Source organism: Harpia harpyja, unplaced genomic scaffold, assembly GCF_026419915.1.
Source record: "Harpia harpyja isolate bHarHar1 unplaced genomic scaffold, bHarHar1 primary haplotype scaffold_120, whole genome shotgun sequence".
Classification (NCBI taxonomy): domain Eukaryota; kingdom Metazoa; phylum Chordata; class Aves; order Accipitriformes; family Accipitridae; genus Harpia; species Harpia harpyja.
In genome coordinates this window covers 83,093-94,343 of record NW_026293192.1, presented here as the reverse complement: position 1 = coordinate 94,343, position 11,251 = coordinate 83,093, and the positions used below count along the sequence as shown (strand labels likewise).

The following is an 11,251-nucleotide window of genomic DNA, read 5'->3' as shown; positions in this document are numbered from 1 at the left end:
ATTTTGGTTGTGGGGGTTATTGCCAGGGAGCAGCCGAGGCACCATCTCCTGGCCCTCACTGCCTGTGCATGGCTGTGGACAGACCTGTGACTCCCTGATCCTACCAGCACAGGGTAGATGGAGTCGCCGAACACCACAGGAAGAAGAGGTGGGCAACAACCCCAGCAGTCCCACCTCTGCAGGGCTGTGCCTGACCTCAGCAGATCCAGGTTTCCTGAGCTGAGACTCTGCTCAAGCCAGTGGCGATGGTGGAAGGAAAACTCCAGCTGAGAGTCCCACAGCCCTGCCCAGCTCACAGCCAAGCCCTGGGTGGGCAGGGCAGGCCCACAGGGCCTGGAGAGGAGCAGTGCCCAAGCTCCAGCCCACACCTGCCTGGAGATGCCAGGGATTGAACCCAGGACCTCCCACACGTGAAGCGGGCGCTCTTCCACTGAGCTCCATCCCCTTGATGCCTGCCAGCAGGATAGACGCTCTTCTCCCGTGATGCATCTATGACAAGGGGAGCAGTCTGTGCACCATCGAGAATGACAAAGAGGAGAGAGACAGGGTCTTTGCAGAGACCCCGTGAAGGAGAGATGCCAAGTGCTGTGGAGCAGGGAAGGAGGGATGGCTGGAGACCACCCCAAAGAAGCACTGAATGGAGAGTCCTGTCCAGGGGAAGGCTGGGGGCTTGCAGTGCAAGAGGAAGGCTCGTTCTAACCTGCAGATCTGCAGCTACAGTGCATGGGCAGTGCTCTGGCAAGAGGTGAAGGAGCAAGGAGGGCCAGGGCAGGCTGGAAGAAGGCAGGCAGGCAGTGTCTGCAAAAATCTACAGGAGAAAATCATTGATGAAGCCCGGGGTTGAACCAGGGACCTTTAGATCTTCAGTCTAACGCTCTCCCAGCTGAGCTACTTCAGCCCTGCCCCAGCAGCCCTTGTTCCAGTTCCACCCCTGCCAGGCCACAGGCTGACACTCACATGAAGAGAGCTCCTTGGGGACATTCCCAGGGAAAAGCTGTGCCCAGCGCCGGGCAGAGGGGACCTGGCCTCTCCCTGCCTCCATGGCCAGGTAGACTCCAGGTGTGGGGTGGGTGCCAGCTTACAGTGGGAGTGCCAAGATATGTGTGGGGCCTCAGTTACAAAGGTGAGTGGTGAAGGCAAGTGGGCAGGCCAGACACACGCAGCTGCCAAAGCTGAAGGTGGAAGAAGGGTGGGGTTGGTGGAACTACTACCTCTCTCCACAAATGATTCACAAAGTGTCTGATTCCAGATTGGTTTGGGCTCTTTTTGTTTGTTTGTTTGTTTAGGGTGGGATTTCTTGGTTTGTTCTTTTTGTTTGTTTTGTTCTGTTGTTTTGTTTTTAATATCATTATTATTATCACTATGGCTGTTATTACTGTCATTCGTGGTTATTATGTTAATACACAAATGTTTGGATTTGTGTCACTTCAACGGAGGCATGAACCTACTTTGTCTCACCTGGTTCCCTCATAAAAGTGTCTAAGAGTGGCTCAGAGCTGGCCTCTTTCATAGCATCTCTGTAATTATATGGGATCCCCACGGTGCACTGCTTTCGGGCGAGGCTCGTTCCACAAAGATGCCTGAGGAACTGCACCTCTGAAGTTCCTCTTCCTCCATGTTTTCTGGAGTAAAAAGCTCCAGGTTTGAAGCCTTTTAAAGACATAGGACTGGATTTAGGAGTCACCATTCAGTGTCTGGTGACAGGTAAGGTGATGAGTATAATTGAGGGATGTACCCAGGGCTTTCCCACAGGTGATGTTGAAGACACCCATCCTCTAGGAGGGGCATCTGGAGCTGCCTGGAGAGCATGGTGATTGCCCAGTGTCAGCATGTTCCTGGGGTTGTGTGGAGATGGAAGTGGTCTTCAAAAGTGGGGTTCAGGACCTAAAGTGCAGGTGTGGTGGGTTGACCCTGGCTGGACACCAGGTGCCCACCAAAGCCGTTCTATCACTCCCCCTCCTCAGCTGGACAGGGGAGAGAAAATATAACAAAGGGGTTGTGGGTCGAGATAAGGACAGGAGAGATCACTCACCAATTACAGTCATGGGCAAAAACAGACTCAGCTTGGGGAAAATTAACTCAATTTATTACAAATCAACCAGAGTAGGGTAATAAGAAATGAAACTAAATCTCAGAACACCTTCCCTGCACCCCTCCCTTCTTCCCAGGCACAACTTCACTCCCGGATTCTCTACCAACCCCCGCAATGGCGCAGGGGGACGGGGAATGGGGTTAATGATCAGTTCATCATACGTTATTTTCTTCCACTTCATCATCCTCAGGGGCAGGACTCATCACACTCTTCCCCTGCTCCAGCGTGGGGTCCCTCCCACGGGAGACAGTCCTCCACAAACTTCTCCAATGTGGGTCCTTCCCACAGGCTGCAGTTCTTCACAAACTGCTCCAGCTCTTCACGAACTGCTCCAGCATGGGTCCTTTCCATGGTGTGCAGTCCTTCAGGAGCACACTGCTCCAGCGTGGGTCCCCCACGGAGTCACAAGTCCTGCCAGAAAAGCTGCTCCGTGGGCTCCTCTCTCCACAGATCCGCAGGTCCTGCCAGGGGCCTGCTCCAGCTCGGGGTTCCCACGGGGTCACAGCTTCCTTTGGGAAAACACCTGCTCCGGCGTGGGGTCCTCCACGGGCTGCAGGGGGATATCTGCTCCACCGTGGACCTCCATGGTCTGCAGGGGGACAATCTGCCTCACCATGGTCTTCACCACAGGCTGCAGGGGAATCTCTGCTCCGGTGCCTGGAGCATCTCCTCCCCCTCCTTCTTCACTGACCTTGGTGTCTGCAAGGTTGTTTCTCTTACATGTTCTCACTCCTCTCTCCGGCTGCCATTTCTGTCTGTCCCAACTTTTTTTCCTTCTTAAAAATGTTATCACAGAGGCATTACCGCTATCGCTGATTGGCTCGGCCTTGGCCGGCAGTGGGTCTGTCTTAGAGCCGGCTGGTATTGGCTCTGTCGGACACAGGGGAAGCTTCCAGCAGCTTCTCACAGAAGCCACCGCTGTAACGCCCCCTGTTACCAAAACCTTGCCACACAAAGCCAATACAGCAGGGCCTCCTGTCAGACCTCCTCTGGGCACACTTCTGTTCCATCCCCACCTGCCTACAGCAGGAATTCCCACGAAGGGACACACTAGTCCAGGTGTGGCCACACCAATGCTCCCTGGAGAGGGATGAAAACTCCAGATGTCTGGGTGGCCACGCTCATCCTACTACATTCACCTAACCAGCTGGCTTTGTTCACGGTGAGTGCTCACCACTAGCCTGTATGGTGTCCCTTCTAGTGCCCAGGCCATTCTCCTGAGGGTCACTGCTCACCCACTCAGGTTCCAGTTGCCTCTGGTTTATGGGGTTATGCTTCCCCCAGTGCAGGACCAGTCACTTCTTGTAAAACTTAAGAGGTTTCTGTTGGTTGACTCCCAGAGTTTGTTTCTCAAGGTGCCCCTGGACTGAAGTTCCATTTTATCCACTCTTAATGTTTGCATGGAGGTGGCTCACCCTGGTTGTGGTGAGCCATCACCACAAGAGAACGGCATGAGGAGTTGCAGGGCACTACAATAAAAAGAGTTACTGGTTTTGTACTGTGTGAGAGACTGAAAGAGTTAATGTCTCAAACATTGTGGTGGGGCAAGTTCTGCTCAAAGACAAAGCCTGCACAGCAAGGAAACAAGGTGAAAAGCCCATCAGCTCAGGCATCAGCAACAGGAGGGAGAGGGCCTGCTGGAGGGTGTTCAGCTCCCTGTTCTGATAAGCTGTTCTGATACAAAGATCAAACAATGGCCACATCTGCAGGGAAGGAGTAGTTACTCCACAAATGACCCCCAAGCCCAAAGGCTCAAAAACTGCTCATTAACCTGATGAGTTCTGGTGCCCGCCCGAAGGAGGGACAAGGATGATAAAAGGACAGAAACTGAAGCCCCGGGTGGGCAAGCCCACCGGGACGGGACCCCTCGGCTGACTGAACCAACGCTGGACCCAGGACGGGTGAAATCTTTCTCTCTTCCTTTTTCTCTCTCTGTCTTCTTCTCTCTTTCCTTTTCCACAATCCCTACATCTCATCCGTTTCAAGACATAAACCATTGACCAAGTCTGAGACTAAGAGTGGATCCAGCTGCCCCTGGGCCCTTCTCTGAGGAGGAGTCTAGAAAGCAAGGGGGTCTGCTCTGAACCTCAGGACTCAATGGGAGGGATCTCCTTATTCCCTCAATTGATGTATATGGTTACCCTGGGTTACATCGGTTTACAGAAATAGCCTTATGCCAATTCCTGTTGTGGGAAACCCGGCCACCTCCTACCATGCCTCCCCAGTTCAGTTTGCTTCTGTCAGGAATAAAATCTTTAACTGATCGTTTGGTGTCCTTTCACCTAAATTTAGCCCAAGGGAATTTTGACTCCCTGGTCTGTCCAGTCTGGGTGGTGACACAGGGGAACCTGCTGAGAAACAGGCTGAAGGTATCCCTGATGTTCCCTCCCTCAGCTGGGGAGAGACACTTCTTTCCAGAAATAAAATTCTGCTCTCAGAGACAATGTTACATCTATATGCCAACTTTTGGGTCTTATAATTAGACAGGATACCCTTAGAGTGAAAGGCAGGGATCTCCTTTACTCCTGCTGAGGGAAGGGATCCATGGGTCAATGGAGGGGGTCAAGGGATGTCAGGGAGACACAAGGGGATGACAGATAGCTTTAGCAAATCCTTACAATCATGTCTGAGCCCAGAAATGGAAAGGGTTGATGTCTGTGTGTGGATGAAGAAGAAGAGGAAGATTGTCCTGGGAAGATGGCAGGAAGGAAGGCCCTTCCTGTGCAAACAGGAATGATAGAGACTTTTCCATCTGGTGTGCATGGCTCAGCCTGGCAGAAGGGCAATGCCCACTGCTGGGGGTGAAAGTGCTCAGTAATGCCCCACGAGCTGACAGGATCTCTTTTCTTCCTTCACTTCCCACACTTGGATGGACCTCCAGAAAACATCCATGAGCCTGGAGAATGCACAGACCTCCTGGGCTGATGTCCCATCACTGCAGGGGAAGAGGAAGGGTTTCTGAGACACAAGGGCATGCAGGGAGAGAGTGGGGGGGTTGTGTGTTAAAGGCAGGAAGATGCCGTGAAAGAGCGGAGAATGGGAGGGTGTCATGCTGTAGTGAAATAGGTTGAGTTTTGATTTTGAGGCAGCAGAAGGAGGATGTGCAGTTTACTGACAGGATGTGGAAATAAATAGAGGATTCAACTGAGCTTGGGGGCTGGGACATCTTGAGTGACTGAGGAGCATTAGCAGGGCTCTGGAAGAAGCTGCACAGGTTATCAAGAATGCACAGCCTTTGGCAAAACCTCAGAAAACCACAGCTTTGTGTTTGAAGGAATAGTCAGTGAGGACAGAAAGTCATCCTTAAAGCTTGGGACATTATGGGGTCAGAGCGAGGTGAGGAAGCAGGAGTGGGGGTTAAAATCTGCAGCGAAAGAGGCACAGGCTTAGAACAGTGTAGGACAGGCTGTGGTGGGGATGGCCCCTTTGTGGGGTCAGGGATACCCCAGCAGAACGGAAATCCTTGTCCGTTTGCCTCTTGCTGCTGACTGTTCCACTGTAGCCCCTGAGAGGACACCAGTTCCTTACAACCCCCACGCTTTGTAGAGCCTGGGAGGAGTCCTATCGCTGTCCTGCACTTGGCATCATCGCACACCCCCACATCTCACTGCTCCCTGCAAGAGTCCTGAGCATACCGTGAGGGAAAGGATCCCCATTCCTAGGGTATGGGGGTCAGCGCTTGAACATCCTGCTTGATGAAACACATCAAGGCCATTCACAGCTGCCTGCACGGTTGATTTTCAACCTCTAACCAGTGCGTCTGCGTCCCTGCTTCACCAGCCCCCAGGGACAGTCACCTTGTCATCTCATTCCCTCCATGATCGCTTCACTATGGCCCTCAGTGGGACTAAATAACACCTTCAGGAACTTGGAGACGTGCTGCTGACTTGTGCTTCTCTAGAGGCCAGTGAAATCTTCTTTCAGTATCCGCAGTTCAGGAACTTGGCACCAGAGGGCTCATTAACATGCCAAATGCCCTAACAAGCCAAGCCTCTGGGTATAACTTTCCTTCCTTCCTCAGTTCTTACGGGGTTAGTTTAAGAGGTTTCTGGAGTGCAGTCCAAGTGAAAAGTTTCAATACCAAATATCAGTAAGAAACAATTTCATGTTTTTCCACTTCTTATTTTTCTGCTTACACATCAAGGGAAACCAGCAAACTCCAACTGATACTGACCCTCAGCATCTCCTAATGGACTCTGAATATGCAGAGAAGCCAAGACCCTGTATGTCAGACACTCTATGGGCAGTCTTTGTCCCTGCCTCCAACCCCAACACTTCTCTCATCAGCCACCTGGGACTTACAGCACCTTTGCTCAATTCTGAGCTTTCTCCACTACAGTCTGTAGCTGCATGTTTCAGCCCATTGACACCTGCTTCACTTGGAGAACAGGCTGCACACAGACACAGAAGGATGTTTCTTAATTGCCAAAAACCAAAACCAAAGGAAGGTTGGTTCAATAAAAAATAAACCACCCTCCTCTGCTGTGTATTAAGTCCACCTTACCTCATCTGAAGTCTGCTTTCCACAGTGGATGGTCTTAGAGCAATAGAAAACACATTTTTGTGTCAAGCACAGATCCCAAGAACCCCAAAAGACTTCCCTGCCCCAGGCTCTGTTTGTCCATATTCACTCACACTGAGTCACATGCTGAAGTCAGGAGCTCCCTCTATTCACAGAAGGAAGTAAAGAGACAAAGTGAACAAAATGTTATCTTTTGAATAGCCAAATCTGCAGTAAACACAACATATCTGGGTTACAAGAGCATCATCAAGTAGACTCTGCAGCATCTAGACCCACTCGTTTCTCATTCTTCTCCAGCACTGGACACATTGAGTGCAATTGTCCAGGCTTGCCTTTCTACTCAAGGGAGAAAAATCAGTTGTGTCAAGTGAGATGCTTTGGCCTACTCTGCCTGTCCCCCAGCTCCTGCTCCAGAAAGGTTCCTGACAGCCCTGGCTCACATTTCCCAGTGCCGTGTGGGGTCTTCAGCTACCCCTGGGAATCTTGGAGGCTGTGGCCATCTCTATGTGGGCAACTGCGTCAACCCCTGAAAGAAGATTTAGGCAGAATTTGAAACATGCAGAAAAGATGTCGTGTAATACGTGTGTAAGTATTCTTTTTGACAACCTTGACACTGACCTGTAAATTCTCATTATTTTTTCACAGGCCGTGGATATGGACCAGTAAGCTGATGACACATTCTCTCCCTCTATGTAAATACATACTAATACATCCAGTCTCTTTGGAATAGTATCATTTGAGTTTGCTCAAGTAGCCCCTGATTTGATTCCTATCCACCTTTGCCTGTTTTCCACCAGAGTCCTGCCTTGAGGCACCAAGGCCTGGGCGACCTTGCTGGTGATAAGAGCACATAAAATCTCTCAGATCTATCTATACATACTCTTACTAAACGTAGGAGTTATCCCATATAATCTTTACTTCTTCTTTATCTGTCCCTGAAGTAATAACAGCTCTTTATGGTGCCCTTGAATTTACTTTCAAGTTTCAACTCAGTGTCGATATAGGTTATTGCCATGCTTGGAGGATGCTGTCCTTGAGGAGCACTGTATGAAGCTCTGCTGCCCGTCAGTGCTGGTGGCCATGAGACCCCACTAAAACTCCCCAGAATAGGCCAAAGTCTGCTCTTCTACTGTCCGGCATCTGCAGTCTTCTATTTTCCTTCCTCAGTGCCCTCAGGAGCTCGGACCTCACTATTTCATTTTCATTACTGAAAAGGCTTTCACTGACCTTCAGTTCCCTGGCCAGCTCTGCCTTGCTGGCAAGTATCAGATCCGGGTTTGCATTACCCTTGTTGGCCCATCTGGCAGCTGTGTGAAGATGTTCCCCAAAGACACTCCAGAAACTGCCTGGACTGTTTGCATGCTGCTGTGTTCCCCTTCCAGAAAATGCCAGGGTCGTTAAAGTCCCCAGTGAGGCCCAGGCTTCTACATCCAGAGACTTCCTTTGGGTGCTTAGAAAAGACCGTGCCCACTTCCTCACCCTGACTGTGGGTTCCTCAACTCCAACCACAATGTCACCTTTACTGGCCCCTCCTCTGACCCTCACTCACAAGGGCTGACCCAACTTCTCACTGGCCCCAGTAAGGAGCTCCATACATCCAAGCAACTTCTTCACTTTGAGGGAACCCCACTCCTGATCCTTCCAGCCTGTCTCTCCTGAGAACTGGTACCCATCCATTGCAGCACCCCAAGCTGTGTCGCTTGTCCCACCATGCCTTGGCAGTTCCTTTATGGATGTCAAAAAGCACAGGCTCCAGCTCATCCTCGTTGCACCCCTGGCTGAGGGCATCATTGCACATTTGGGCTGTAGCACCTCAGCTGTAACACCAGGCCAGGCTCTGACTTGTCTTAGGGAAGCTGGTCCAAGCGTCTAAGACCCCGTGTGTGCAAAGGCTTGGCTTCAGAGCCATGCCGGAGTGTTTGGTGGATGGAAACATAAAGCTGAAACTGGATGCCAAGACAGTGAGCAAACTCTGCTATCCCCAAGGACAGAAAGAAGAAGGGCTGGGAAGGGCAGCCCTGCCAGGGAATGGGGTTTTTGTCAGCGGTGGCTCTGCTGCCCCTGAGGGCCGTAGGTGGAGCTGATGCTGATCTCTAGGAATGACAAGGTGCTACTGACAGGCCCCCTGTGAAAACTGTTGGTCATTTCCTTGACTATGTATTCAAGGGGGTGAGTAAATGTAGGAGGAGAGAAAAAACAGAAGTTTGAAAGTGCAGGCATATGCGTGGTGACCCCAGTGTGATGTTCTTCCTGTCTAAAGAAGGGAGAATTAAAAGGCGATTCTTGTACCACACTCTTTCAGAGAGGAGAAATGTCACTGCTGAAAGAAGCGTCTCTCCCCAGCTGAGGGAGGCAACACCAGTGATTGCTTCAGCCTGTTTTCCAGCAGGTTCCCCTGGCGCCCCAGGGACACTCAGAGGGAGCCCAGAGGGGGCAGAGCAAGTGCTGCCTTGGGCTGGTCCTCTGCTGCTGAGCTGGGCTGGGCTCCTGGGCTGGAGGGAGCTCATGGCAAGCAGGCAGCACTGCAGAGAGACAGCTCTGCCCAGGAGCAGCTCCTCTGCAAAGCGCAGCAGGGCTGAGGGCACTGCCTGCAGGCACCGAGGGGAGAGAAGTGAGGCAGAGAGAGATGTTAAAGGCAGTCTGGGGTGGGAGGACAGAGAAGAGCTCACTTGGAGACAATTTTTCACAGCCCTTGACAGGGTAAGCGTCTTGCTGCAGGGCAATGTAGCTGTGGTTCCTGGAATGATATCCTGAAGCTGGCACATCCCACAGCCTAGCAGATCTCTCAGGAGGACTCTCACAGTTTGTGCAGTGTAGAGAAAAAGGATTTGCTTTGGAGCACAGCTTCCCTGCTGCACCCTCAGAGGGACAGGGCATGTCAGCTGCCTTCACCCGGGGGTGGCTGCGGAGTGTGAAGCTGGGTGTGCAGCCAGGGGTGCCCAGGGCTGTCCTTCTGAGCAGGGTCCCTGCACCCCAGGGGCTGTGTGCTGGGGCAGGGACTCTGCCGCTGGTCAGGGTAAGTACTCTGCCTGCCTGGGGAGCTCTAACAGCAGACAGGGGAGAAGCTGTGGGTGGAAAAACAACTTGCAGCAGGGCAGGGTCTTCTGCTGACAAGAGGGTGCTGTGTGGGTCAAGGCTGCTCACAGCTCCAGATCATCCCCAAGACATCTCCAAGGGCACTTTTCAAGGGCAAGGTCAAAGGTAGGATTGCTATAATCATAAGGAGCTTTCCTGAGTTTGTACATTATGTTTCCTACTCTTGGGGAATTTTCAGGAGAAATGGAAAAGGAGCTGTCATGCTTGAACAAGTCACTGAGACTCCTGAGCTGTAACTCTGAGTGATCAGTAAGTCTGATAGGAACCTCCTGAAGTAGAGCACAGGGACTGAGAACAACTGCCTGGCTCTGTTGGTGTCTGAGAGGCGGCATGTACAGCTGGGTAAGGGTAACTCTTTCCTGAGTGCCCAGCTGCCTCTTCCCTTGTCTCTCTGAGGCAGATCCTTACTCTTTTTTTCCTTGTTTCTCCACTAGTCTGTGTTATTGCTACTGTTACCTTGTTCCTGCTGTCAGGCTCTCTGGGGGTGGGAGTTTCAGCTGCAGAGTCACACACTGATCTTGTGGGTCCTCCCATGCAGCTGTGTCCATGGGAACAAGGTTACAGGTGTCCAAGCTCTCATCCAAGCTGTGGGCAATGCAGCCTGTGTCATTCCCTAGGAAATGAGCTGACTCTCCCTTCCTGAGATACCGTCATCAGGACACTTGGCTACCTCCTTAGGGTGACCTTCCAAGCTGTGAGCTGCCCTCCAGGATGCAGGTCTGTCCCATAGCATCTTGCTGTTACCTGAATTCCCAATGCAAAAGCACAGAGTCACCATGACTGAGGAAATGCTCCTGGGTTTGTGAAATGAACCATGTGTGTCCTTGGCAAGAAGTGGGGTGCAGAGACCTTGAGAAAGGGGGAGTCACTTGCTGTTGGACAGTGGGTGTCTCTGCTCTCAGTAGTGCCTGGAGTCTTTTCATGTTAACATGGGGGTGTGATACCCGCCATCTCAGAAAGGTGTAAGCCCAGGGTAGCTGGCAACAAGACAGAGTGACAGAGCAGCTCCCTTCACTCTGCACTGCGGTGCAGGCAGTACTCTTTCCTCACAGGATCCACTTCATTTTCTCTGAGTGCAGCAGAAAAGATGAGGGTTTCTGAAATCCAAGACTATTACCAGGTGTGATGGGGGAGAGCTGTAGAAAAACCCTATCTCTCAAACAATGCTTTGATTGTGTTTTCTTAGCCCTGGGAGTGCAGATGTAGACAAGCACTTTTACATTAGGAGCAGTTTCATCTGACCAATTCAAACGCCACAACTGACTGACAACATTCCCAGAAAGACACTGCTGCAGAGCAGGACTGATTCCTTGGCAGCCAGTACACAGTGGTCCTGCTCCTCACGGCACACTCAGCCAGTGCTCCATGCACAGAGCTGAACAGAGATCTCATTGAAATGGAAAAAATGCGGTGAACATGTATTATCTGCTGGAAATACAACACAGCAGTGAGTAAACAATCTAGGAGGTTCCTGGAGTGTGTGGAAGATAACTTCTTGACACAGTGTCCTGGTTTCAGCTGGGATAGAGTTAACTGTCTTC

The 11,251-nt window shown here is 51.4% G+C and overlaps 1 non-coding gene across 1 annotated transcript; it reads right to left on the bottom strand.

Annotated features, from left to right (window-relative positions):
• Window positions 1-373: 373 nt before the first annotated feature.
• TRNAV-CAC (transfer RNA valine (anticodon CAC)) lies at window positions 374-445 on the bottom strand. Its single transcript has one exon. It is a non-coding gene; the product is annotated as a tRNA-Val (tRNA).
• Window positions 446-11,251: the final 10,806 nt, after the last annotated feature.